The 24,340-nt window shown below is 38.1% G+C and overlaps 1 long non-coding RNA gene across 4 annotated transcripts in view; it reads right to left on the bottom strand.

The window, feature by feature from the left end:
* Positions 1-24,340, bottom strand: part of LOC132656889 (uncharacterized) — a 123,240-nt gene that overhangs the window by 39,757 nt on the left and 59,143 nt on the right. The gene's annotated exons all lie outside the window — the stretch shown is intronic.

The following is a 24,340-nucleotide window of genomic DNA, read 5'->3' as shown; positions in this document are numbered from 1 at the left end:
GTAATGCTAAGCATGTTTCAATGTCTGTCCTTGTAATGTCACGGGTTTTATTCATTTTGTTCAGAAACTATTTTGCTATTTTTAAGGTCTTTTGTAGTTTCATAAATTTTTGAGTGTTTTTCTATTTGAATTTTTTTTATAGGAACAATTGATATATTAACTTGTAGAACATTTTTATGGATATCTTAATAGTATAGAAATTTTCAAGTCCAAAAATATAATGTAAGATTTCTATCCATTTTTGGTGTATCTTCCAATTTGCCTCATCAGCGTTTTTGTGGTTGTTGTTGTTGTTTTTGTTTTTTTCTTTTCAGAGATCATTAACTTCTTTGGTTAAATTTTTCCTAATGTATATTTTACAGTTGTTATTGACTTCTTTCTTAGCAACTTTATTAAGTACAAAAATGCTATTTATTTTTATGATGGTTTTGTGGTCTGTAACTTAATCAAATTTATCACTTTAAACATTTTTGCAGGGGTGGAAATAGATTTTTTTTTTTGTATATAAAGTCATAATTTTTTAAAACAGAAATAATTTGACTCATTTATATTTCGATGTTCTTCATTTCATTTTCTTGTTTTATTTCTTGGCCTGAGCTCCCAAAACTATATGAAATTTGATTTGTGAGGATGGAATTTTGTCTTGTTCCTCATTTTAAAATGGTGGCTTTCAACCTTTCTAATGCTGTGACCCTTTAATATAGATCCTTATGTTGTGATGAGCCCCAACCATAAAATTATTTCCATTGCTGTTTCATAAGTGTAATTTTGCTACTGTTATAAATCACAATGTAAATATCTGAGTTTTCGAATGGTTTTAGGTTACCCTGTAAAAGGGTCATTCCACCCTCAATGGGATCTCAACCCACAGGTTGAGAACCACAGTCTTAAAGCCACAATTTCAGTTTTCCTTCTGTTTATAGTGTAAAAGCTGGGAGTTTATCACACATATCCATTTACTGTGTTGGGATAAATTCCTCCGCACCTGACTTTTATAGTATTTTTTTTTAACCATGAAAGAATGTTTATGGGTCTCTTAACATTCCTAGGAGACACAATCTCATAGCAAACTCCCCAATCTCCTAGGTCTTAAATCTTCCTACTCTTTTTTTCTGTGATGAAGAAGTTTCTTCTTCGTGCCTTAGGTGAGGGAGTTGTGTTACAGATGTAATCATCGGGACTGGGCTCCACCACTCCGCACTTTAACTGTTTGTCACTTTGGTAAGGGTCTCCATCTGTTACAAAGGGAAGTTTTCTTGATGAGGGGGAGGGATACACTTATTTGAGAATATAAGGGTAGATGTTTACTATGTACTTATAAATAGACTACCTTTTCCTGCATCTGTAAGATGATCACAATTGTTAATTTTTATTCTGCCAGTGCAACATTTCATACTAATTACTGTGTGGGTGTTGAACTGTCATTGTACCTCTGAGATAAGACACACTAGACCTTAGTATGTAATCTTATTTTTTATTAGGCTCACTTTTCTAGATTTTGTTGAGAAGTTTTGAATCTTGTTCATCAGGGATATTAACTTTCAGTTGTCTCTCTCTTGTTTTGTATCCTTCTTTGGCTTAGGTTTGAGCGAATGCTGGTCTCAGAGCATAACATATTTTTAATACTTTACAATTTGTCACCAAGAGTTCATATTAGTTTTTTTTTTAATTCTGTAAAATATGTCAGTGGAGCCCAACCCATTGATATATACATAATCCTGGTCTCTTAAATTATCAACACCATAGAGTATCTTTTTAATGTAAAAAATCTAACTTCAGTGTTTAAGATTTGCCTTGGAAACATATAAAAGATATCAATCAGCATGACCAAGTAGGCTTCATCCCAGGTATGCAGGGGTGGTTCAATATATGGAAATCCATCAATGTAATTCACCATATAAACAAACTGAAGGAGAAAAACCACATGGTAATCTCCTTAGATGCCGAAAAGCATTTGACAAAATTCAACACCCATTCATGTTTAAAGTATTGGAGAGATCAGGGATAAAAGACACATATCTAAACATAGTAAAGGCAATATACAGCAAGCCTATAGCCAACTTCAAACTAAATGGAGAGAAACTTAAATCAATCCCACTGAAATCAGGGACAAGGCAAGGCTGCCCATTCTCTCCGTATCTCTTCAGCATAGTACTTGAAGTCCTAGATACAACAATAAGACAACTAAAGGAGATCAAGGGAATACAAATCGGGAAGGAAGAAGTCAAAGAATCACTATTTGCAGATGATATGATAGTATACCTGAGTGACCCTAAAAAGTGTACCAGAGAACTCCTTCAGCTGATAAACACCTTAAGCAAAGTGGCTGGATACAAAATTAACTAAAAAAAAAAAATCAGGGAGGATCCAAGATGGCGGCGCTAGGAGAACACTGTGTCTGAGGAGTAGGACAGAAATGTTGGTATAGCCACCAAGAGACTGAACTCTGGGCCCTAAAACAACAGCGATTGTGTTTCCCAAGTGAGAGGAAACTCCACGGTGTGGGAATCAGTGGAGTTCACTCTCAAGTCATCCAGCCAGAACCTGGAAGAGATCCCAGGTCGCGAAGGTACTCAGTTGCCAGACCAGAGCCACAGGCTGCGTGTCCTGATCACCTTCCCAGGCTGAACAATACACCAGAGACTGGGAGTCCCAGTTGCGATAAAAACCCACAGGAAAGGAAGGAAACAGGCCCGACCTCATGTCACCCAGTCTATCCCTGGAAAAGGTCCTGTAGACCTGTGGCACATGCCAGCCCTGAGTGGAGCGCCAGCGCCAGCAGAGAGACCTGCTGCATGCCCAACTCTCCTTCACAGACAGAACTGTGTGCCCCAAGGCATCAGAGACTGGGTTTCCCTGTCGGGGGGAAAACCCCACAGGGAAGAAAGCAAATGGGGACCAACATCGGGTCACCTAGTCTATCCCTGGAAAAGGTCCTGCAAACCATTGGGTGCACACCACCAGCCTAGAGACCTGCCATGCACCCTACTCTCCTTCACAGACAGAACTGTGTGCCCCAGGACACCAGAGAATAGGTTTCCCTGTCGGGAGAAAACCCCACATGGAGGGAAACAGCTTAGAGCACTCAGCCACCCACCACTACCACCACCACCAGCAGCACACACGGGAAAGTTCTCTGGAAAAGGTCTCAGATTCATGCTCAGGCACCAGCTTGGAGCCACCACCTACCAGCACCTGTGTGCTCTACGTGCCATTCCAAACAGCACAGGCTAGGCCTTCCTGTTGGGAGAAAAGCCCACAGTGTGGGAAGCATCTGGCCCTACCTCAGGACACTCAGCTCCGGAAAAGTTTCTGGCTACACACAGGCTCCTGACGCTAGCCTCCAGCTGCACACATGAGAGCAGAGCTTAGCTGACACTGACTATTGCTTGGGTTCTGGGTCACAGAGCCCCAACCTCAGACCTACAGAAGCCTGGGATCCCCGAGATCAACCCCCAGATACTGCTTCAAGGGGCAAGCAGTTATCCCTAATTAAACTGACCAAACCAAACCACGGGACACCCATGTTACAACAGCAGCTCACTAAATTTACAGCAAGAAACCCAGAAGCAGGGCAGGTGTCTCCAGGACTTCTCTGGGTGAGAGGAGAGCCCTCTTGACTAACAAGGACCACAGTTACCACTCAGTTGTGTATGCCTGAGGTGAGCTGTGGCAATTCCTGAAAAACACAGGCCATCCAGTGACTATACCCAAAAAGCTGAGGAGGCTTCCTTCAGGAAAAATCATCTTCCTGCCAAGGGGATTCTCTCCACCACAGGGTTCCAGGAACCACCAGAAACTAACACTCAACACCTAAGATATCCCAATGAGTAGAGGCCAGCGTAAAAGCTCAACCAACAAAAGACAGAGCAATATGGCATCTCCAGAACCCAGTTATCCATGGGCAAGAAGCCCTGGACACCCCAGCATGATTGAAATTCAAGAAGATGACCTAACATCTATGCTTATGAAGAGGATAATAGAGGAAACAAATAAAATGTGTAAAGAACTAGAGGAAGATAAAGTCAAACAGATTATCGCCATCCATAAAGAAATACAGGAAGGTGGAACCAAAGGGTTTGTGGTCTTTAAAGAGGAAATACTTAAATCACTGAATGAAATAAAAGAAACAGAGGATTGTTCAAGCAAACATCTGAAGGAATTGAAGGAAAAACAGGAAAATACAGTCAGACAGGTGAAGGAAATAAAAAAAAATGACTCAAGAACTGAAGATAGAACTGGAAAAATTACAAAAAACACAAATGGAGAAAATTGTAGAGAGAAAGAACTTAGGGAAGAAAACAGGAACTATAGAGATAGGTATAATCAATAGACTACAAGAGATAGAAGAAAGAATCTCAGGTGTGGAAGATACAATGGAAGAAATAGATGTATCCATCAAAGAAAATGTTAAATCTAAAAAGTTCCTGACACAGACCATCCAAGAAATACAAGACAACACAAAAAGACAACACCTAAGAATAATAGGAATAGAGGAAAAAGAAGATTCCCTCTTCCAAAGCCCAGAAAATATTTTCAACAAAATCATTGAAGAAAATTTCCCCAACTTTCCCCTCTCCCCAAAGGAGAGGCCTATAAGAATACAAAAGACCTACATAACACCCAATAAATTAGACCAGAAAAGAAAATCCTCCCACCACATAATAATCAAAACTGTAAGTATACAGAACAAAGAAAAAATACTATAAGCTGCAAGGGAAAAAGGCCAAGTGACATATAATGGCAAACTCATCAGAATCACACCTGACTTCTCAACAGAGACAATGAAAGCCAGAAGGACCTGGACGGATATCATGCAGACCCTATGAGAACACAGATGTCAGCCCAGGCTACTATACCCTGCAAAACTCTCAATACTCATAGACAGAGAAAACAAGACAAAAACAAATTTCAACAATCCCTACACACAAATCCAGCATTACAGAAGACACTAGAAGGAAAAATACAACCCAAGAAAACTATTTTCAAGAAAGCACAGGAAATAATTAACCTCACTACAGTAAAACAAAAAGTAACCAAGCACACAAACTTACTACCACAGCCAACATCAAAATCAAAGGATGTAACAGCCACTGATCATTAATCTCTCTCAACATCAATGGACTCAATTCTCCAATAAAAAGACACAGAATAACAATGGATGTGTAAACAAGACCCAGTAATCTCTTGCATACAAGAAACACACCTAAGCCACAAAGATAAACATTACCTAAGGGGAAAGGGCTGGAAGATGGTTTTCCAAGCAAATGGACCCAAGAAGCAAGCAGGAGTAGCCATTCTAATATCTGATAAAATAGACTTTCAACAAAAATTACTAAAAAGAGATGGGAAAGGACACTTCATACTCATCAAGGGAAAATTCCACTAAAAAGACATCACAATCCTGAACATCTATGCCCCAAATACAAAGGCACCTACATTTGTAAAAGAAGTGTTAATAAAACTTAAACCACACATAGATCCCCACACCTTAATAGTGAGAGACTTCAACACCCCACTCTCAACAAAGGACAGGTCAACTAAACAGAAATTAATCAAAGAAACAATGTCTCTAAGGGAGGTCATGAATCAAATGGACCTAACAGACATCTACAGAACATCACACCCAAACACAAAAGAATTTAACTTCTTCTCAGCACCTCATGGAATCTTCTCCAAAATAGACCTTACAGTTGGTCACAAAGCCAGCCTCAACAGATACAAGAAGACTGAAATACTCCCTCATATCCTAATTGATCAACATGGACTAAAGCTGGACTTCAACAACAGAAATAGCAAAAAGCCTACACACACATGGAAACTGAACAACTCCCTGCTAAATGACAGCTGGGTCAGGGAAGAAATAAAGAAAGAAATTAAAGACTTCCTAGAATTCAATGAAAATGAAGGCACAACATACCCAAACTTATGGGACACAATGAAAGCAGTGCTAAGAGGAAAGTTCATAGCACTAAGTGCCTTTAAGAAGAAATTCGAGACATCTCTTTCAAGCAACTTAAAGGCTCACCTAAAAGCCCTAGAAAAAACAGAAGCAGACACATCAAAAAGGAGTAGACAGCTGGAAATAATCAAACTCAGGGCTCAAATCAATAAATTAGAAGCAAATAAAACAATTCAAAGAATCAATGAAACCAAGAGCTGGTTCTTTGAGAAAAATCAACAAGATAGACAAACCCTTAGCCAAACTAATTAAAAGGCAGAGAGATACTATCCAAATTAACAAAATCAGAAATGAAAAGGGGGACATAACAATACACTCTGAGGAAATCCCAACAATCATTAGACTTCAAAAGTCTATATGCCACAACATTTGAAAATCTAAATGAAATGGACAACTTTCTTTATGGATTCCACTTACAAAAGCTGAATCAAGACCAGGTAAATCAATTAAATAATCGTATATCCCCCAAGGAAATAGAAACGGTCATCAAAAGTCTTCCATCCAAAAAAAGCCCAGGACCAAATGGTTTCAGCACAGAATTCTACCAGACTTTCAAAGAAGAGCTAACTCCAGTTCTCTTCAAACTATTCAACAAAATAGAAACAGAAGGAACATTACCAAACTCATTCTGTGAAGCCACAGTCACCTTGGTACCTAAACCTCACAAAGACTCAACAAAGAAAGAGAATTTTAGGCCAATCTCCCTTATGAACATTGATGCAAAAATACTCAACAAAATACTCACAAACCAAATACAAGAACACATCAAAGATATCATCCACCATGACCAAGTAGGCTTCATCCCAGGTATGCAGGGGTGGTTCAATATACAGAAATCCATCAATGTGATCTACCATATTAACAAACTGAAAGAAAAAAAAAAACACATGATAATCTCCTTAGATGCTGAAAAAGCATTTGACAAGATCAAACATCCACTCATGTTTAAAGTTTTGGAGAGATCAGGGATGCACAGCACATATCTAAAAATAGTAAAGGCAATATACAGCAATCTTATAGCCAACATCAAAGTAAACGGAGAGAAATTTAAATCAATCCCACTGAAATCAGGGACAAGGAAAGGCTGCCCACTCTCTCCATATCTCTTCATCATAGTTCTGGAAGTCCTTGCTAGAGCAATAAGACAACTGAAGGAGATCAAGGGGATACAAATAAAAAAGAAAGAAGTCAAAGTATCACTATTTGCAGATGATACAACAGTATACCTGAGAGAGGCCAAAAATTCTACCAAGGAACTCCTACAGCTGATAAACACCTTAAGCAAAGTGGTGGGATACAAAATTAACTCAAAAAATCAGTAGCCCTCCTGTATACAAAAGACAACAGGGCTGAGAAAGAAATTGGGGAAACAACACCCTTCACAATACCAAAAAAGACAAACAGTACCTTGGTGTGACCTTAACCAAGCCAGTCAAAGACTTGTATGAAAAAATTTTTTTCAAGTCTCTGAAAAAAGAATTTGAAGATATCAGAAGATGTAAAGATATCCCATGCTCATGGCTTGGCAAGATTAACATAGTAAAAATGGCCATCTTACCAAAAGCAATCTACAGATTCAATGCAATTCCCATCAAATTACCAACACAATTCTTTACAGATCTTGAAAGAAAAATTCTCAACTTCATATGAAATAACAAGAAACCCAGAATTGCTAAAACAATCCTCTACAATAAAAGATCTTCTGGAGGTATCTCCATCCCTGATCTCAACCTATACTATAGAGCAACAGTAATAAAACCTGCATGGTACTGGCATAGAAACAGAATGGTGGATCAATGGAACTGAATAGAAGACCTAGAAATAAACCCACACAGTTTTGGACACCTGATTTCTGACAAAGATGAATAAAAGATAGCATCTTCAACAAATGGTGCTGGTCTAACTGGATGTCTACATGTAAGAAAATGCATATAGATCCTTACCTATCACCAAGGACGAAACTAAAGTCGAAGTGGATCGAAGACCTCAACATAAAACCAGATATATTAAATCTGTCAGAAGAAAAAGTGGGGAAGAGCCTTGAACTCATTGGCACAGGAGACAACTTCCTAAATAGAACACCAACAGCACAGGCTCTAAGATCAACGATCAATAAATGGGACCTCATGAAACTGAAAAGATTCTGTAAAGCAAAGGACACTGACATCAAAACAAAATGACTGCCTACAGATTGGGAAAGAATCTTCACCAACTCTATATCTGACAGAGGGCTAATATCCAGTATATATAAATATCTCAAGAATTTAAAAGACAATAAATCAAGTATTCCAATTAAAACACGGGGAACAGAGCTAAATAGAGAATTCTCAATAGAGGAATATCGAATGGCAGAGAAACAAAGAAATGTTCAATATCCTTAGTCATCAGGGAAATGCAAATCAAAAGGTCTCTGAGATTTCACCTTACACCCATCAGAACGTCTAAGATGAATAACTCAAATGACAACACATGCTGGAAAGGATGTGGAGAAAGGGGAACCCTCCTCCACTGCTGATGGGAATGTAAACTTATACAACCACTTTGGAAATCAATCCGGCATTTTCTCAGACAATTAGGAATAGTGCTTCCTCAAGGTCCAGTTATACCACTGCTAGACATATATCCAAAAGACACTCAAGTATACAACAAGGACAACTGTAGCAGCTTTATTCATAATAGCCAGAAGCTGGAAACAGCCCAGATGCCCCTCAGTTGAAGAATGGACCAGAAATTGTGGTACATCTACACAATGGAATAAAAACAAGGAATAAAATACAAGGAAAAACAGCAATAAAAAACAAGGAAATCAAAAAGGGGATCAACATTGGAAGTAGGAGAAAATAAGTAACAGGACAGGAGCCTCCTGCAGAGGGCATCTGAAAGACTCTACCTAGTAGTTTATCACCTAGTAGTGTATCAAAGTAGATGCTGAGACTCATAACCAAACCTTCAGCAGAGTACAGGGAATCATATGAAAGAAGGAGGAGTTAAATTGACCTAGGGGGACAGGAACCCCACAAGGATCAAATATATCAGGGCACAGGGTTCTTCTATGAGACCGTTTCTCCAACCAAAGACAATGCATGGATATAACCTAAAACCCCTGCTCGGCTGTAGCCCATGGTAGCTCATTACCCAAGTGGGTTCTCTAGTAAGGAGGACAAGGATTATTTCTGACATGAACTCAATGACTGGCTCATTGAGCTTCCCCTCCACCCCAAGGGAGGAGCAGCCTTGCAAGGCCACAGATAAGGACATTTCAGCCAATCCTGAAGATACCTGATAAGCTAGGGTCAGATGGAAGGGGAGGAGGACCTCCCCTATCAGTGGACTTGGAAGGGGGCAGAGGGAGATGAGGGAGGGAGTTTGGGTTTGGGAAGGGAACGGGGAAGGGGGAAGGGGCTATGGCTGGATACAAGTGAATGACCTGTGATTAAAATAAGAAATATTAATAATAAAAAAACAAGGAAATCATGAAATGTGCAGGTAAATGGTGGGAACTGGAAAAGATCATCCTGAGTGAAGTATCCCAGAAGCAGAAAGACACACAGGGTATAAACTCACTCATATGTGGATACTAGACACATAAGAAAGGATAAACATACTAAAATCTGTACACCTAAGGAAGTTAATCAGGAAGGAGGACTCTGGCTAAGATGCTCAATCCCCATTCAGAAAGGCAAAGACGCTGGACATCAGAGGAGAGAGAAAACAGGGAACAGGACAGCAGCTTACTACAGATAGCCTCTGAAAGGCTCTACCCTGAAGGTTATCAAGGCAGATGTTGAGACTCATAACCAATCTTTGGGGCAGAGTACAGGGAATCTTATGAAAGAAGTGGGAGATAGGAAGAACTGGAGAGGACAGGAGTTCCACAAGGACAGTGACAGATGATAAAAGTCTGGGCACAGGGGTCTTTTCTGTAACTGATACTCCAGCCAAGGACCACTCATGGAGATATCCTAGAACCCATGCACTGAGGTAGCCTATGGCAGTTCAGTATCCAAGTGGCCTCCATAGTAATGGGGACAGGGCTAGGATCAGTCAGAAGGAGGGGAGGAGGACCTCCCTTTTCAGTGGACTGGGAGAGGGACACGGGTGGGGCAGAGGGAGGGTTGGATTGGGAGTGCAGGAGGGAGGGAGGTGCAAAGTGAATAAACTGTAATTAATAAAAGTAATTATAAAAATGAGGAATAAATAACGTGTCTATTTGTGTAAAAAAAAAAAACAGTAACCCTCCTGTATACCAAAGACAAAAGGGGCCAAGAATAAATTAGGGAAACAACACCCTTCACAATAGCCACTAATAACATAAAGTACTTTGGTGTGACTCTAACCAAGCAAGTGAAAGACCTGTTTGAAAAAAATCTTCAAGTCTCTGAAGAAAGAAATTGAAGAAGATATCAAAAGATGGAAAGATCTTCCATGCTCATGGATTGGTAGGATTAACATAGTGAAAATAGCCACCCAGCCAAAAACAATCTACAGATTCAATGCAATCCCATCAAATTACCAACACAATTCCTTACAGAACTTGAAAGAAAAATTCTCAACTTCATACGGAAAAACAAAAATCCCAGAATTGCCAAAACAATCCTTCATCCCTGATCTCAAGCTGTACTATGGAGCAATAGTAATAAAAACTGCATAGTACCGGCATAGAAACAGAATGGTGGATCAGTGGAATCAAACTGAAGACCCAGAAATAAACCCACACACATATGAACACTTGATTTTTGACAAAGAAGCCAAAACCATACAATGGAAAAAAGACAGCATCTTCAACAAATGGTCCTGGTCTAACTGGATGTCTACATGTAGAAAAATGCAAAGATCCATACTCATCAGCCTGCACCAAACTAAAGTCCAAGAGGATCAAAGACCTCAACATAAAACCAGACACATTAAATTGGTTAGAAGAAAAAGTGGGGAAAAGCCTTGAACTCATTGGCACAGGAGACAACTTCCTGAACAGAACTCCAACAGCACAGGCTCTAAGAGCAGCAATCAATAAATGGGAACTCATAAAACTGAAAAGCTTTTGTAAAGCAAAGGATATTGTCATCAGAACAAAACGAGAGCCTACAAATTGGGAAAGAATCTTCACCAACCCTTTATCTGACAAAGGGCTAATATCCAGAATATATAAAGATCTCAAAAAGTTAAACAGCAGTAAATCAAGTAATCCAATTTAAAAATGGGGTGCAGAGCTAAACAGAGAATTCTCTGTAGAGGAATATAGAATGGCAGAGAAATACTTAAAGAAATGCTCAATGTCCTTAGTCATCAGGGAAATGCAAATCAAAATAACCCTGAGATTTAACCTTATACCCATCAGAATGACTAAGATCAAAAACTCAAATGACAACGCATGCTGGAGAGGATGTGGAGAAAGGGGAACCTTCCTTCATTGTTGATGGGAATGTAAACTTGTACAACCACTTTCGAAATCTGGTGCTTTCTCAGACGATTAGGAATAGAGCTTCCTCAAGATCCAGCTATACCACTCCTAGGCATATTTCCAAAACATGCTCAAGTACGCAAAAAGGATGTTTACACAACCATGTTAGCAGCAGCTTTGTTTGTAATAGCCAGAACCTGGAAACAACACAGATGCCCCTCAATGGAGGAATAGATACAGAAATTGTGGTACATTTACATAATGGACTACTACTCAGCAAGAACCCTGACAATGCAACCACTTCTGATGAGAACTGATAGACTAAGATCAGAAAGAAGGAGAGGAGGACCTCCCCTATCAATGGACTTGGGGAGGGGCATGCATGCAGAAAGTGGGGGAGGGTGGGACCGGGAGGGGAGGAGGTGGGGGTTTATGGGGGGATACAAAATGAATAAAGTGTAATTAATAAAAGTTAAATAAAAAATTTAAAAAAATAACAAGCAATTCAAGACAAATTATATATATATATATATAATTTTTTTTTCTTACCAGTAGCACAACTGTATCAAACAACATAAAATATAATGGGTTGGCAAAATTTATTGAAAACTAAAGATAGGCATGTTGTACCTGAGTTTGTCAATTTTTTTAATATAATAAAATTCTTACCATTCAAATGATATTACAAACTAAATTAAGCATGCATTACTACTTTGAATTCTTGATTCATTACTTTAAATTTTGTCCTATTTTTTTTTTGCTTATATTTACCAATATTTTCAAAATTTCAAGTATCCTTTTTCTTCTCAATGTATCACAATTTCCCAGGCTTCACATGGAATCCATTGCATAAAAACTATTATGAGCAAAAAAAAAAAAAAAAAAAAAAAACAAAACCAAGGAAATCATGAAATTTTAAGGCAAAAATAAGTAAGGTATCCCAGAAGCAGAAAGACACACATGGTATATACTCACTCATAAGTCAATATTAGACATATAGTATATGATAAACCTACAAAAATCTATACATTTAAAGAAGCTGAGCTAGAAGGTGAATTCTGGGTAAGATGATCAATCCTCACTCAGAAAGGCAAATGGGAACAGACATTGGAAGAAGGAGAAAACATGAAACAGGACAGGAACCTACCACAGAGAGCCTCTGAAAGTCTTTACGCAGCAGTGTATCAAAGCAGATACTGAGACTCATAACCAAATTCTGTGCAGAGTGCAGCGAATCTTAAGAAAGTTCTGATGAGACCTGATGAGCTAGAGTCAGATGGAAGGGGAGGAGGACTTCCCCTATTAGTGGACTTGTAGAGGGGCATAGGAGGAGATGAGGGAGGGAGGGTGCGATTGGGTGAGGAAGAGGGAAGGAGCTACACCTGGGATAGAATGTGAATAAACTGTAATTAATATAAAAAATAAAATTTTAATTAAAATAATTTGTCTTGTAATCAATTGTTTTTTTGACATGGACACTTATAGACTATATCATGGGTTACTCTCAAGTTAGTAACAAATTGTCTATAAAGAATACCCTTTTCTTAAGTACTGTGTGATGGCTCAGCATCTTCATAGTACTGTCATGATATAACCAACTACTAGTTGTTACATCAACTTGTCATTTATGAAGTATAAAACTCACTGTTGATGCCTATTTTATAAAAATCAGGCATATTTTATTTTAAATTCAGATCTAAAATTATACAACAAATATCAAGTTGTATAGATAATTAATATTTTTGATTGTGGTACCGTGTATTCATTTTCTTTTACCTATAGGGACAAGTTTCATTTTAATCATACATGTATATCTTACACAGAAAGTTAGCAATGTCATCTTAGAAATATTTGTAAGTTTAGAAAGTATTGGATATTAAACCATTAGCAGTATTCATCCACTTGGGAATGTATATTTAAGTTATTCATTGTTAATAATTCAGTTAGATCCCTTAGAGACCCACTCCTAGCACTGGAAGAGCTCAAGTGTGTTTTATCATAGAAGCCTGTGTCTAAATAGAAGCTGTGGCAATCACATCAAAGCACATGGCTGGAGGCACAACACTGAAATGCTCCCCACTCACTTTTCAAAAAAGGTAGCTGAAGTCTTCTCCTACAGGTGTTTCCTGAAATATGAATTGGCAGAAATCTCAGCGTAAAAATTTGTATTTTTGTTGATAGTGCCTAACAACTTCTGTTCTTACAGAAAGGACAAAGTAGAGTAAAACCAGATTGCTTATGTTAGAAAGATGGAAAAGTTTATAGAAAATGCACTGTCACCTAGAGGTCAAATAATGACCACTGTTCTTTGGAATAATCAGAATTCCTTATGCTTCTCTTGGGAAACACACATACACACACACACACACACACATTATACATACACATATGCATGTCCACAAGCATGGTTATTTATGTTCTTCAAAATCATTAATCATTGTCTCTTCTCTTTGAAATCTTCCATTAAGTTTATTGCAGAATAAACAACACAAAGAATAAACAACAATATACACCAGTTCTATCTCTGTGGCTGTGTACAATATACTGTAGGAAAGTAAAACTAACACATGGTGGGTAATAGCCCAGAGGTGAAAAGGAAAACCGAAACAAAACAGCATTGGAGATGAGCTCCTCTGACTTACAGAGGTCACCATGCCAAACATCTTGAGGACAATAGAAAATCTTCATATTTCAGGACTCTGCAAGGCCGTTATTCTAATTAACAAAATAGGATCCGGATTGTCGGAAGCAAGGCATTTTCTGAAATGTAGGTGTTCCAAATTCTTGGGTATACATTAAAATCACTAAAAGAATGTTTTCAGTTTCATATAGAAACCTGCCTATTCCCAAAGCAAATCTAGCAGTTTAGCTTGGATATGAGGTTAAACTTTGGAGGAATTCAGTTTTTCCTAGGATGTGGTCTCCAAAATACAAAGTCACTTCTGGATCTTTTTCTTCACAGCCATTAACACAGTTATCAATAACGGGCTCGCCTCTCTAACATGTATATCTGAGACCTTATTCCCCAGAACCTACATATAAAGTTAGGCATGCTGTGCCATATGCCAGGAAGATTTACGGGTGCCCAGCAAATCTGCTATTGAGTTCATTGAGATCTCCTCCCATCCATGTGACCTGGATGGTCTTCATCAGCATCTAAGCGTCAGCTTTCAGAATATAAATGGGATAACATTTGATCATGTCACTGTGAATTGTCACACTAAATATGGCATTTTATAATGTTTGCACTCTTCTCAACATAGATATTAAGTGAAGTTAATTAGCTACTTTTCTTGTTTTGGGGGGGTTACTTTGGTAAGTAACACCATGGCTACACTTTAAAAATATTTCTTAAAATATCGTATGTATGAATTCAGTAGCTCAATGATAGTTCATTTTCAATATTAGCTCATTGTTGACTACAGATTTACATATTCAACAGCTCCAAACCATTTAGCATTAGGTTTCCTAGACTTTTCCTGGAAATTTATGACAAAAGCGGGTTATTTTTCTAGTTTAGGATTTGGGAAAGTTGCACAGTCAGCTGAGGACCAGCCATTGAATAGATGAGTTGTCATGGAAATTTCATATTTAAGCCAGAAAAGTTTTTGGGGAGCCTCAGGCCCATAGTGCTAGAACTATTAAAAGATGTGGCTATTGTTGAAAAAGCAGTCAAACAGAGAAAGAAAAGGGGGTAGAGATTCTGGAAAAAATTCAGCTTCTTGAATTCCTTGCCGTGCCATATCTCTGTTTGTCTGTCGCTTTGGACTTCCTGCTAGGGTCTGCCATTAGATATATTCTAATGTAAACAGGTGACTTAGGGGCCTAGGGAATGCCTTTATATAAGCAGATCTTTCTGTGGTGGATATCAGAGTCAAGGCTTGGGGCAGGGAGCAGAAATACAGTATGTAAAAGCACACGTGCCTAGAACGATATATATATGTGTGTGTGTGTGTGTGTGTGTGTGTGTATGTGTGTATATATATATATATGCTTCAATTATTTATATTTTATATAGTATTGGTTGATATGTTAGTTTGGCCTTGTTAGAGGTAAAGGGTATACCTCTCAGTCTTTTTAAGAAGGAGACATTATCTCACCTTTTCATTCAATGCACTAAGATGGATGAAAAATACTTAATTTGCCTTTTTACTTTAATCTGAAATTTTTACATGTCATTCCAACAAATCATTTCGGGAGATATATCAGGATAAAAATCAATCACTTGCATGGTTCTCACTCACTGAACTTCCACTGTATGTTGGGTTCTACGTTATGCGGCAAATTATAACAAGAGCATTCCAAAACCAGTATAATGATCTTCAGTTTATTAAGGGGAAGCCTGTGCTATAGGTAGGTTAAGGAAGTATTCAGGATAAAATAGCTGACAGGTATGGCAAGAATTCCAGCCCTGATAAGCTTCAGATATTGTGTGCTTATGTTCATTCTGCCTCGCATAATGTTGCTCTTGTCCATTCTTTCTATACTATTCTTTGTTTTCTGATTTCTGAATGCATGATTCCCATCTCTATTGTTGTTTACATGCCAGGACGTGGTTGCATTACTCTACATACAAAAACAAATTCACTATGATCTTCCCCTAGCAAGGCCAAACACACTTCTATGAAAGTAAATTTTGTCTGGAATATTGCATAAAGCAAAATTTGTATTCAGGTTGGGACGTATTGGTAGATTTTTTCCAGTATTTATCATGTATCTACATATAGATATGTAGATAGATGATAAATGATCGCTGATAATAGATATAGATAAATAAATGACAAATATGCAGGTGATAGGTAGATAATAGATGGATAATAGATTTATAATACCTAGGTAGATAATAGATTTATAGGTACATAACAGAGATATGATAGATAGATAGATAGATAGATAGATAGATAGATAGATAGATAGATAGATAGATAGATAGATTTTTGAGAGAACATATTTTTCAGAACACATAATGAAGACACTTGGATAAAATGATTTCATATTGAGATTCTAGTGTAGATGAAACGGTCATTGTTTTAGTTGTATCAGAAATGGCTTATGTGATACATATGTTTTTCTTCTTTTTTTATATATTTCTTTAATAACTACCTTAGACTGATTTCCCCACTGCGTACCAAAGTATCTATCTATTCAAAACCTAGAAGTAAAGTTGAATTTATGTGAATTTATACTGCATTTTAACATTCCCACACTTAATTTTCATAATGCTGATCACACTGATGACCATTCTAGTCTTTGTGAAATTTTGTCCTTTAATTTTCCTGAGAAGTTTCAGCTTTTAGATATTAAGACTCATAACCAAACCTTCAGCAGAATGCAGTGAATCATATGAAAGAAGAGAAAGTTAGTAAGACCTGGAGAAGACAGGAGCTCCATGAGGACCAAATATATCAGGGCACAGGGGTCTTTCATGAGACTGTTTCTCCAACCAAGGACCATGCATGGAGATAACCTAGAACCCCTACCCAGATATAGCCCATGGTAGCTCAGTATCCAAATGGGTGCTCTAGTAAGGGGAACAGGGACTATTTTTGACATGAACTCAATGGCGAGCTCTTCGACTCCCCTTCCCGGAGGGAGAAGCAGCCTTGCTGGGCCACAGAAGAGGACATTGCAGCCAGTCCTGAAGAGACCTGATAAGCTAGGGTCAGATGGAAGGGGAAGAGGTCCTCCCCTATCAGTGGACTTGAAAAGGGGCAGGGAGGAGATAAGGGAGGGAGGATGGGATTGGGAGGGAATGAGGGAGGGGGCTATGGCTGGGATACAAAGTAAATAACCTGTGATTAATACAAAAATTAAAAAAAAGAATAATAGAAAGTATCGGCTTTTGGTTCTCCTCTATCTCTGTTTTTCTTCTTTGAAGTTTTCATCCATGTACAATGTGCTTTGGTCATGTCTATCCCCTGCTCCCCCTCCAACTCTCAGTGATGTTCTATCCTCAGCATGCTTGTGAAAATCCTCCGCAATCGTTCTCCCACATTCTCTTGAGAGGCAGTAGCAGCTATGGTTAAGGGCAATGGCCATTGTTTGAATGTGGCTCACCATACTTCTGTGACTCTGTGCTGATTACAGACACGTCCTTAATAGATTTCTATGATTTATGCTGTATACATTAAGATTGAAAGTAGCCAGATGGCCAGAAAGGCAAAAGGGTTCACCATTCAAGCCCGAGGACCCATGTTTGAGTAATTCTGTCTCCTGATCCCAAGATAGAAGGAAAGAACCAACTCTCAGACGTTGCCACTGACCTCCACACAATGCCCACACATTGGTTATTTGTATGTATATATGTATGTATACATACATATATTTGTATGTATATGTATGTATATACAAATAACAAAAGAACTAGTTTTAACTGAAATGTTTAATTTTAAATTGAAATAATGACAGATCCTAAGCAAATATATCCATTCTTTTTTTTAATATTTTATTTTTAAATAATTTTATACATTCATTTGTAACCCACCTGTAACCCATTCCCTCTTTCCATCCCAATCCTCCCCTCCCTCCCTCATCTCCTCCCTGCCCCCTTCCGAGTCCACTGAGAGGGGGTGTCCCCCTCTCCTTCCATCTGGCCCTAGCTTATCAGGTCTCTTCAGGATGTCCTTCTCTGTGGCCTAGCAAGGCTGCTCCTCCCTCAGGGGGGAGGGGAAGCTCAGGAGTTCATGTCAGAAACAATTCCTGTCCCCCTTACTAGGGAACCCACTTGGATACTGAGCTACCATGGGCTATGTCTGAGCAGAGGTTGTAGGTTATACCATGCATGGTCCTTGGTTGGATAAACAGTCTCATAGAAGACCCCTGTGCTCAGATATATTTGGACCTTGTGAAGCTCCCTGTCTCCTCTAGGATATACCAATTCCTCCTTCCTTCATATGATTTCCTACACTCTGCTGAAGACTCTGCCGAAGACTCGAAGACTTGGTTATGGGTCTCAGCTTTGATACACTGCTAGGTAGAGTCTTTCAGGTGCCTTCTGTGGTAGGCTACTGTCCTGTTACTTGTTTTCTCCTATTTCCAATGTCCATTCCCTTTGTCTTTCTAGATGAGGGTTGATCATCTTACCCCTGAACCCCTTTCTTGATATATCCTATCTTATATATCTATATACCATGTGTGTCTTTCTGTTTTTGGGATACCTCACTCAGGATGATATTTCCTAGATCCCATCATTTGCCTGCAAAATTCATGATTTCCTTGATTTTAATTGCTGAGTAGTATTCCATTGTGTAAAAGAACCACAATTTCTGGATCCATTTCTCCGCTGATGGACATCTGGGTTGTTTTCAGGTTCTGGCTTTTACTAACAAGGCTGCTACAAACATGGTTGAGCAAATGTCCTTGTTGTGTATTTGAACATCTTTTGGATATATGCCTAGGAGTGGTATAGCTGGATCTTGAGGTAGCACTATTCCTAATTGTCTGAGATAGCGCCAGATTGATTTCCATATTGATTGGACCAGTTGACATTCCCACCTACCATGGAGAATGGGTCCCCTTTCTCCACAGCCTCTTCAGCATGCATTACCTCTTGAGTTTTTGATCTTAGCCATTCTGATGGGTGTAAGGTGAAATCTCAGGGTTGTTTTGATTTGCAACTCTCTGATGGTTAGGACTGTTGAACATCTCCTTATGTGTTTCTCTGCCGTTCTATATTCTTCTACAGAGAATTCTCTGTTTAGCTCCATACCCCATTTTTTAATTGGGTTACTTGTATTATTGCCTTTTAACTTCTTTAGTTCTTTATATATTCCAGATATCAGCCCTCTGTCAGATGTTGTCTTGGTGAAGATCCTTTCCCAATCTGTAGACTGTCATTTTGTTCTAACAACATTGTCTTTTGCTTTACAAAAGGTTTTCAGTTTCATGAGGTCCCATTTATTGTTTGTTGCTCTTAGGGCCCGTGCTAATGGTATTCTGTTCAGCAAGTTGTCTCCTGTGCCAAGAAGTTCTAGGGTCTTCCCTACTTTTTCTTCTAACTGATTTAGAGTATCTGGTTTTATATTGAGGTCTTTGATCCACATGGACTTTAGTTTTGTACAGGGTGATAAATATGAATCTTTTTTTTTTTTTTTTTGCATGTAGACATATTGTTATATTGTTGGACCAGCACCATTTGTGGAAGATGCTGTCTTTTTTCCATTGAATGGTTATGGGTTCTTTGTCAAAAATCAAGTATTCATAGGTGTGTGGGTTTATTTCCGGGTCTTCCATTCGATTCCATTGATCCACCATTCTGTTTCTATGCCAGTACCACCAAGCAGTTTTTATTATTTTTGCTATGTAGTAGAACTTGAGATCAGGGATGGAGATACCTCCAGAGGACCTGTCGTTGTACAGGATTGTTTTGGAAATTCTGGGTTTTTTGTTTCTCCATATGAAGTTGAGAATTTTTCTTTCAAGTTCTGTAAAGAATTGTGTTGGTATTTTGATGGGAATTGCACTGAATCTGTAGATTGCTTTTGGCAGAATAGCCATTTTCACTATGTTAATCCTACTGATCCATGAGCATGGGAGATCTTTCCATCTTCTGATGTCTTCTTTGATTTCTTTCTTCAGAGACTTGAAGTTTTTTTTTTTTTTTCAAACAGGTCTTTTACCTGCTTGGTTATAGTCACCCCAATGTACTTTATGTTATTAGTGGCTATTGTGAAGGGTGTTTCTTGACCCTTTTGTCTTGGGTATACAGGAGGACTTCTGATTTTTTTTTGAGTTAATTTTGTATCCAGCCACTTTGCTGAAGGTGTTTATCAGCTGAAGGAGTTCTCTGGTTGAGTTTTTGGGGTCAGTCAGGTATACTATCATATCATCTGCAAATAGTGATAATTTGACTTCTTCCTTTCCAATTTGTATTCCCTTTATCTCCCTTACTTGTCTTATAGCTCTAGCTAGGACTTCAAGTACTATGTTGAAGAGATATGGAGACAATGGGCAGCCTTGCCTTGACCCTGATTTCAGTGAGATGGATTTAAGTTTCTCTCCACTGAGTTTGATGTTGGCTATAGCTTTGCTGTATATTGCCTTTGCTATGTTTAGGTATGTGCCTTTCATCCCTGATCTCTCCAATACTTTAAACATGAATGGGTGTTGGATTTTGTCAAATGCTTTTTTGGCATCTAGGGAGATGACCATGTGGTTTTTCTCCTTCAGTTTGTTTACATGGTGGATCACATTGATGGATTTCCATATATTGAACCACCCTTGAATGCCTGGAATGAAGCCTACTTGGTCATTGTGGATGATATCTTTGATGTGTTCTTGGATTCGGTTTGCAAGTATTTTATTGAGTATCTTTGCATCAATGTTCATAAGAGAGATAGGTCTGATGTTCTCTTTTTTTTGTTGGATCTTTGTGTTGTTTAGGTATTAAGGTGGTTGCGGCTTCATAGAATGAGTTTGGTAATGTTCCTTCTGTTTCTATTTTGTGGAATAATTTGGAGAGAAATGGAGTTAGCACTTCTTTGGAGGTCTGGTAGAATTCTGCACTGAAACCATCTGGCCCTCTGCTTTTTTTGGAAGGGAGATTGTTGATGGCTGCTTCAATTTCCTTGGGGGATATAGGGCTGTTCAATCTTTCTACCTGGTCTTGACTTAATTTTGGTAGATGGAATCTCTCAAGAAAATTGTCCATTTCTTTTAGATTTTCGAACTTTGTGGCATATAGGCTTTTGTAGTACTACCTAATGATTGTTTGGATTTCCTCGGTGTCTGTAGTTATGTCCCCCTTTTCATTTCTGATTTTGCTAATTTGGATATTTTCTCTCTGCCTTTTAGTTAGTTTGGCTAAGGGTTTGTCTATCTTGTTAATTTTCTCAAAGAACCAGCTCTTGGTTTCATTGATTCTTTGAATTGTTTTATTTTGTTTCTAATTGGTTGATTTCAGTCCTGAGTTTGATTATTTCCAGCTGTCTGCTCCTCTTGGGTGTTTCTGCTTCTTTTTTTCCTAGGGCTTTCAGTTGTGCCATTAAGTTGTTTGTAGGAGATATTACAAATTTCTTCTTAAAGGCATTTGGTGCTATGAGTTTTCCTCTAAGTACTGCTTTCATTGTGTCCCATAAATTTGGGTATGTTGTGTCTCCATTTTCATTGAATTCTAGGAAGTCTTTAATTTCTTTCTTTATTTCATCCTTAACCCAGCTGTCATTGAGAAGTAAGTTGTTAAGTTTCTATGTACATGTAGGCTTTTTGCTATTACCATTGTTGTTGAGGTCCAGCTTTAGTCCATGGTGATCAGATAGTATACAGGGGATTATTTCAATCTTCTTGTATCTGTTGAGGCTTGCTTTGTGACCCACTACATGGTCTATTTTGGAGAATGTTCCATGAGGTGCTAAAAAGAAGTTATACTCTTTTGAGTTTGGGTGAAAAGTCCTTTAGACATCTATTAGGTTCATTTGAATTAGGGCATTTGTAAGTACCTTTATTTCTCTGTTTGGCTTCTGTCTAGATGATCTGTCCCTTGGTGATAGTGGGGTGTTGAAGTCTCCCACTATTAAGGTGTTGGGGTGATGTGTGATTTAAGCTTTAATAATGTTTCATTTACAAATGTAGGTACTCTTGTATTTGGGGCATAGATGTTCAGAATTGTGATGTCTTCTTGGTGGATTTTTCCTTTGATGAGAATGTAGTGCCCCTCTTTGTCTTTTTTGATTAGTTTTGGTTGAAAATCTATTTTATTAGATATTAGAATAGCCACTCCTGCTTGTTTTTTGGGTCCATTTGCTTGAAAAACTGTTTTCTACCCTTTTACTCTGAGGTAGTGTTTATCTTTGTTGCATAGGTGTGTTTCTTGGATGCAGCAAAATGTTGGATCCTGTTTCCGCACCCTCTCTGTTAGTCTGTGTCTTTTTATTGGAGAGTTGAGTCCATTGATGTTGATAGATAATAATGACCATTGAATGTTATTTCCTATTATTGTGGAGTTGGTGGTGTTACTGTGATTCATTGCTTGTTTTCTTTTGATTTTTGTTGGGAAATTATCTATAACCTATTTTTCTTGGGTGTAGTTGCTTTCGTTGGATTGGAATTTTCCTTTTAGTATCTTCTGTAGGGCTGGTTTCCTGTTCAAATATTGCTTAAATTTAGTTTTGTCGTAGAATATTTTGTTTTCTCCATCTATGTTGATTGAAAGCTTTGCTGGGTATAGTAGTCTAGGTTGGCATCTGTGGTCCCTTAGAGCTTGCATGATATCACCCCAGGCCCTTCTGGCCTAAGTTTGCAGAGTGTATGCTTGGTAACTACTCAGGAATGGCCTTCTGTACTTTGGATGGCTTTACAGAAAAAGAAAGGGCATTTGTTTATATGCAAATGAATCACCTAGAGATGAACTTTGTGGTACAGACTTTTTACTCTGGCATCTCCATGAGAACTTGGAGGCAGTTCTTCAGGGCTGCTCAGCTTCCTATGTGTGTGCTTCTTATGTGCTTCCCTTCCTCATGACCAGTTTTCTAAACAACTGACAAGTAGGTTTTTGTATTTATTCCCACAGCAGATGATGGGGTGTGATTAATTAGCCTAATCCATTTGTAGAGAGAGAATGGGATGTGGGAAAATTACTGTCATGCCCAGCTGCCCCATTGTAATGGGAAGATTTTCTTAGGAAATAAGAAATTTGAGTTAAATACAATATATTTTTTAACATAAAAATTACTTCAAAAATCATGTAACTCAAGGACTGTATTGAGAACATCTTGTAAAAATGAAAAAGATATCTTCATTTAAACAATTATTTAGATGTTATCGATGATTAGATTATTTAATCTGTATGTTGCAGGAGAACATCCTGGTTGTGGGTTATTTTTTGTTTTGTTTTGTTTGTCAACTTGACAGAAACCTAGACTAATCTTGGAAGAAGAACCTCAACTGAGTAAACACTTCCATCAGATTGCCTGTAGGCAAGTCTGTGGGGGATTTTCATTATTAATAATTGAAATCAGAGGACCCAGCTCACTATGTGTTAGGCCACACCTGGGCAGGTGGTATAAGAAAGAAGGCTAGACAAGCCATGGGGAGCAAGTCAATATGCATCACTCCTCCTTGGCTTCTGCTTTAGTTCCTGTCTCCAGTATGCTGCCTAGAGTTCCTGTCCTCATTTTGCCTAGAGATGGAATGTGACCTGAAAGCTCTAAGATGAAGTACATCCTTTCCTCTTAGAGTTGCTTTTGGTCACAGTGTTTTATCTGCCCCTAACTAAGAAAGAGAGATAAGAAAAATATTTATTAACCACATATGTGCTTAAAAGGAAAAGTACTATATACGTTTATTTATTATGTATACAATGTTCTGCCTGCATGTACACCTGCATGCCAGAAGAGGGCACCAGATCTCATTATAGATAGTTGTGGGCCACCATGTGGTTGCTAGAAATTGAATTCATGACCTCTGGAAGAGGAGCTAGTGCTCTTAACCTCGGAGCCATATCAGATGTACTATAAATAACAAATATGTATTTCTTTTCCAATACACAAATACACAGGAAAAAAAATCACATCTTGAGGAACTATTAAAATTTTCTACTAAAATTAGAAAATAAGTAAAGTTATGGGAAAACCAATTGAATTTCATGGATGTATTTAAAAAATCAGAAGCATACTATAGTTGCTTTGCAAATTAAAAAAAAATGGAGATTCTTGATTGACTTTAATAAGGCCAACAATATAGTAAAGCATAGAAAAAAAAATCTCTGCAGGTCTTTAAACCTCTCCAGGATGATTATGTCATAGATAACTTGGATTTATCAATTAATTTTACAGATCAATGGGGTTGTCCACAACTTAAAAAAGAAATCATGAATAAATGTGAGGACTGCAGCAGACAGAACCTATTTGATTTTAGTAATCTGAGACAGACACTTAAAAGTTAAAATTAAGTTGCCTGCAACTTTCTCATGCCATCAGCAAAGGAAATTGATGGAAATAAAAATTACAAGCAATGATAAAAATGATATTTTATTTTGAATA

The sequence above is a fragment of the Meriones unguiculatus genome, chromosome 10 (genome assembly GCF_030254825.1).
Source record: "Meriones unguiculatus strain TT.TT164.6M chromosome 10, Bangor_MerUng_6.1, whole genome shotgun sequence".
Taxonomy (NCBI): Eukaryota; Metazoa; Chordata; class Mammalia; order Rodentia; family Muridae; genus Meriones; species Meriones unguiculatus.
This window is presented reverse-complemented; position numbering and strand designations above follow the sequence as displayed.